We start from the raw sequence: 6,279 nt of genomic DNA on the forward strand, positions 1-6,279 counted from the left end.
CACCACCAATATATATATTCATAGATAGATAGATAGATAGATAGATAGATAGATAGATAGATAGATAGAGAGAGAGAGAGATAGATAGATATAGGTATAGATATATAGATATAGATATTCAATTACTTTTTTGGAATTTTATATTGACTTGAATCTTGAATGATTTAATGACTGTTTGATATAAATCATGTTCATATTTCCCTTTAGGATGTTGTCTTCAGTGTCAACAGATTCACCATAAAGTAGAAACTTCTATACTTAACAGATTAAAAATATCTAAATTAACTTCGTAAACCATAAGAATTTTTGTCATAATTTCAAATAATACATGCCAGAAGGTGGCACCAAAAGACTCAACTTCAAAATCCCTTTTAGCAAATACTTGAAGATATTCTATATTTGCATTTCTAATGACAGGAAAATTGCATTACAAACATAGATTAAGTTTACAAAGATAACACATGCATTTTATGGTTGTCTGCAACACTGGCAAGAAATAGTCTTATTTATTACGTCAGATATAATACTTTAAAATTATTTGCAAGAGTTTATGCTCACTTTTACAAATTTATATGTAGTACTGAACTCTTTGAAACAGTTATTCAGAAATTATTTTTAAATGTCTTAGATGCCAAGTAAAGTATGGTATTTCCCTCTCAATAAGTTAGTTTGTATAACATGGATTCAAAGTTTTTTGGGGGGTGCAATTCTGACCATTTTAATTACTTTCACAATTTCAAAGATAGACTAAAAGCCACAAAAAGAAAAAGAAAAGTCAATTTCCATCTTTATAATTAGTAATGTTATCATCCCTTTTTATTTGTTGTTCTCTTCATTGTTTGTAAAGATCACCATTCTGAAGTTTAAACTCTCCTATTGAAATGCATGAGTTTGAAATCTTGTTCTGCCACTTAATATCTTGCGACCTAGAAAAATTTATTTAAAGCCTCTTTCTTTAAATTCAATTTATTAAGATTTTTCTTCTCCATTGAGTTGCAATCAAATTAAACATTGCAGTTGTTGCTGTTAGGTGCCATCAGAATTGATTCAGACCCACAGTGAACTCATGTACAAGGTTAAGTACCAAAAGTATTGGTATGATGCATGGAGGGGATTATAGTCATTGTAATGAAACAAAATATGATAGGATGAGTATAAAGCTGATGTTCTCCCATGTAAACTATCATTTAATTCACAATAAAAACTAAAAAAATTGAATGGTGATTATATATATATATATATATTGTTAGACATCTGGCAATTCACTAGATGGAATACACAGAAATCAAATTTACTACATCTTTGGGAAAAGATGCTGGAAATGCTCAATATCATTAGCCGAAACAAGGCCAGGGTAAAATGTGGAGCACACCATAAATTGCTCTTATGCAAGTTAAAGCAGAAGCTGAACAAAAATGAAAACATGTTCACAAGAGTCAAAATATGACCTTGAACATATCCCTCCTTTCTAAGGTTGTATTTTCTATAAAAGTAAATCCAATGAGACATATATGTGTATATATATACATATTATGAGAAGTCTATTATCAAGGAAATGGCTTACACTTATAGACTTCCAGATCTCCATTAGAAGGGACAGAGAGGAGTTTTCCAGTATGTCCATTATATTGAGAGCAAGCCACACTCCCAAGGAAGCATACCTTCATATGACTGGCTGTTCATGGTGACTCACTATATTTAACTATGCCTGTATCAGGTTGCATCACCATGAGAATAAGCACATCTAACTGCTATACCTCTGGAAATCCAGTTCTAGTCATGTTGACACAAAACCCTAGCAATTACATCACCTGAAATTAGAGACCATCTTAAGAAAACATCTGATGCAAACATCTGATGCAACTGTGCAAAGACTTTGCATTAGGAAATCAAAAGGGAAGAATTTGCTCTGCATTTCTCAAACTGAAAGAACTGATGGAAAAATTCAACCCTCAACTTGAAGGATTCTAGCACCAAAATATTGAATGATACAGAAAGCATAAAAAGAAGATGGAAGGAATTCATGAATTCAATGTACCGAAAAGAAAAAATTGATATTCAACAATTTCAATAGGCTGCATCAAGAGCCAATGGTATTGAACAAATAAGTAAAAGATGCACTGATCTTTTTCACTGAAGGCACTGAAAAACAACAACAACAACAACAACAAAGCTCTAGTAATTTATGGAATTAAAACTGAAAATTTTCAACAAACTAATGCAGAACAGGAGGCACTTACCAATTTATGGCAAGAAATTTGGAAGTTGGCTACCTGGCCAACAAATTGGAAGAGATAGATATTTATGCCCAAACCAAAGGCAGGGGACCCAGCAGAATGCAAAAAGCATTGCCAATATCATTGATATCACACGAAAGTAAAGTTTTACAAATGATAATTTTACAAATGTTTGAAACAGCACATCAACAGAGAACTGCCAGAAGTTAAAGCCTGATTTAGATGAGAAAGTGGAATGATGGTTATCATAGTTGATATACAATGAGTCTAGGCCAAAATATGAGCATACCATGAAGATGTTTACTTGTACTTTACTGATTATGCAAAGCTTTCAACTGTGTGGATCATGACAAGGTATGGATAACATTGGGAAGAATGGGCATTCCAGGACATTTAATTATGTTCACGAGGAACCTGTATACAGACAAAGTTACAGTTGTTTGAACAGAACAAGGAGACAATGAATGGTTCAAAACAAGAACAGGTGTGTGCCAGTGTTAAATTTTTTCAGCATACTTATTCAATCTGGATTTTATGAAGAAGCACATGGCATCAAGAAATATAGAAGAGTCCTTAGTATCCTGCAATTTTCAGATGATGCAACTGTGCTTTCGGAAAGTGAAAGGGACTTAAAATACACACTGATGAGGGTTAGAGATCACAACCACTGTTATGTGTTGCACCTCAGTGCAAAGAAAATAAAGATACTCACAACTTCACCAGTGAATAACATCAAGATAAATGGACAAAAGATTGAAGTTACCAAAGACTTCATTTTTCTTGGATCCACTATCAACACTCATGTAAGCAGCAGTCAAGAAATCACGACTGCTTTACAAAACCTCTTAAAAATGTTCAAAAGTAAAGATATCAGTTTGAAGGCTAAGGTGCCCTTCAAACCTAAGCCATGGTATTTTCAGGAACCTCATAATAATGTTAGAGTTGAACACTGAACAAGGTACAATAATTGAAGTATTTGAGTTGTAGTATTGGAGAAGAAGTGTAAACAAATTTTTGTTGGAAGAAGTATAGCTAGAATACTCCCTGCAAGACAGGATGGGCCAACTTTGTCTCCCATACTTCGGATATATTATCAGGAGGGAACAGTCAGTCCCTAGAGAAGGACATCATCCTTAGTAAACTGGAGGATCAGCCTTAAAGAGGAATACCCCCAACGAGATCTATCGGTACAGAAACAGCAGCAATGACTTAAGATTAACAACAATTGTGAGGATGGCACAGAACTTAGCAGTGTTTTGTTCTTTTGTGCATAGGGTCACTATGAGTGGGAACTGACTTGACAGAACTTGACAACAACATACAGCCACCAAGACAGTGGATTAGGCATGTGTGCTACACAAACCCTCTCCAACAAACACATGAAAAACCAAATAAAAATTGTATGGCAAATAAGGATTAAACTTGTAAAGGTAAATGCAAACATTGTATGGTTGTTTATAACACTTGCAAGAAATAGTCTTATTTTTGACTTCACATATAATACCTCATGAGTAATAACCTTAGAATTCTAAGCCTCAGAGGAAAAGATAGAGAAGTGGATCAAATAGTGACTAGAAGAAGCTGAACAAAAGCAGGAGAGAGAAGACAGGGGTGTGATATAATGAGGCACAGTCATTTTTAACTTTTGAGACAATGGCCTGACAACAAAAACACAATAGAGTGCTGTCAATGAGAAAGATAGACTCCTCCTTTTCTCCCAACATCCTCCTGGTGACCAGAAGTATGGGTAGCCTCTGCCCTCATCCACCAATTGGCCAGTGACACCTCACTCTGCACAGACTCTGCTCCACCATAGGTTAGAGCTGTGCTGGGTACACCACCTCCAAGTCAGGAGAAGCCTGAACTCTGCCTTATCACATCAGCAGAACATGCAGTGCCAGGTTCTAGCCAATACTGGAAGGTCAAGAACTCCTTCTATAGTCAGCATGCCTACCCCAGGGCCTGAATGATTTCCTTTTATGATCAAGCACCCAAATCTCAACCACTTTGTGATGTGGCACAACTCATAGTGAGTGACCCTGTATAGGGTTTCTGAGGAGTATTTGTTGGGTTTAAACTGCCGACCTTGTGGTTCACGGTCCAGTGCTGATTCTACAGTATCACATAAAATGGCAAATATTATATGAGACCACTATTGTAAAAACTCTAGAAAAGTTTTCCATTCTAAAAAAAAAAAAAGGTCTTTGAAGATTACTAAGGCAGGGATGGAAGGGAAAGTAATTTAAGGGCTAGAGAGTAGACAAATGTTAACTTGAGTGATGGGGAAGGCAGCATACAGCAAGAAGGAAGTTGGCTGAATAATGATGAAGAAAAGTGAATATACAGGGAGGAACACAAGGGTTGAAAGGGATAGAGTTGTATACGTTTATATACCCAACCCTCCAACAACATTTTTTACAGCCAGATACATAGACAGATACACAAGCTGAATGAGTATAGGAGGGAAGGTGGAATTATGCCCACAAATATAAGGTTTTACAGAGTATCATGATATCAGTATCTATCTGGTTTTGCTACAAACGTACCTATTAATGTGGTGGAGCATACCTTGGACAAAAGGATGAAAACGTATTAGATATTAGCAAACACCTAGAGGCAACGATATCCTAGGCCTAGTATCTCAGGACCATAGTCCTGGAAGACAACAGGGTCAAGTGGCCTAACAGAGTCCACATAGACAATATTCGATATCCTATTTTGGTGACTACTGACTGGGATCTTGAAAATTCATGCACAGCCATCAAGGGTGCAACCATTTGTTTTTCCATATGCAGGAGAAGAGTGATGGAAATTGAAGATTCTTGAAATCAATTAATCCAGTGGACTAATAGACCATGTGAACAGCAATCTCCAGTACTTTGAGACCAGAAAAACTGGATGGTAACTGGCTATCACTACGAACTGCTCTGAAATGGATCACATTAGAAGGTCCCAGATAGAGTGGGAGACAATGTGGACTAAAATTCCAAATTATAAAAAAATACCAACTTTTCTGATCAGAAAGAGTTAAAGAACCCTATACTATGGCACTTAGCTAGTCTCCCGGTCTGAAAAAGAATTCACCTTCTTGAGCCAATTTTTAACCAAACACTCGATAGGAATACAGAGGGAACAGTAGAGCTAGTGATGTGTACTCACCATGAAACAGTCAAGCATTCAAGATCAAAAGAGTAACATTTATCTGGGGATAAGGTTCTGAGGAGTTTGGGAGGATGGCAGAATGGATACAGAAAACATCAGGAGGAAGTGGGATAGCTGTTGTTATATTGAGGGAATTGCACTCACTGAAATGAAAGAATATGTGATTTGTTGGATGTAAAACTAATGATCTGTTCTGTAAATCTTCACTCAATTCACAATAAAAATAATTAATTGTAAGCTACCTTCTTTATGCTTTTCTTTTTACTTGCTTTGTTGTTGAACTCATAATTAACATTTTATAAGCTTTATTGCATAAATTACATTTATTAAAGGCCTGAAAAAATATTTGCTTTATAAGTCTACTGATAGATTTTTTTTTTTTAATTTCCATGGTTTCAGTAGTTAACTACAACACAAATATACTCAGAAAATTATTTTTAGCATATTGAAATAATCAAAGCATCGATTTAGGTTGGATTCTGTCAATTCTTATCATGAGCATAATGATTCTGGAGTTTCGCCAAAAGTTGAGAGCTAGTTATCTTCTTTTTAAAAAATTTTTATTGTGCTTTTGATGGAATTTTTCAGAGCAGATCCTGAGGCTTCCATTCAATGAATCATACACACTTCGTTTCATTTCATCCACTGTAACAGTGTAACATTACATTCCACTTTCTCCCTGTGTTCCTTGTCTCCCTTTCTGTTTCTTTCCCAAGCATTCTTAACATTGTCCATGGGTAAATCTTGCCCTTTTGGTCTCAAATGGTTGACAATTCTATGGTGTGTAAAACTCACTGCTGTTGTTCCAGCTTTAGAAATATGTATGGCTTGACTGAAAATTGAGTCACAGCTGGAGTTCATTTCCAGATCTGAAAGGTGA

Source organism: Chrysochloris asiatica, unplaced genomic scaffold, assembly GCF_000296735.1.
Source record: "Chrysochloris asiatica unplaced genomic scaffold, ChrAsi1.0 scaffold00461, whole genome shotgun sequence".
NCBI classification, from domain to species: Eukaryota; Metazoa; Chordata; class Mammalia; order Afrosoricida; family Chrysochloridae; genus Chrysochloris; species Chrysochloris asiatica.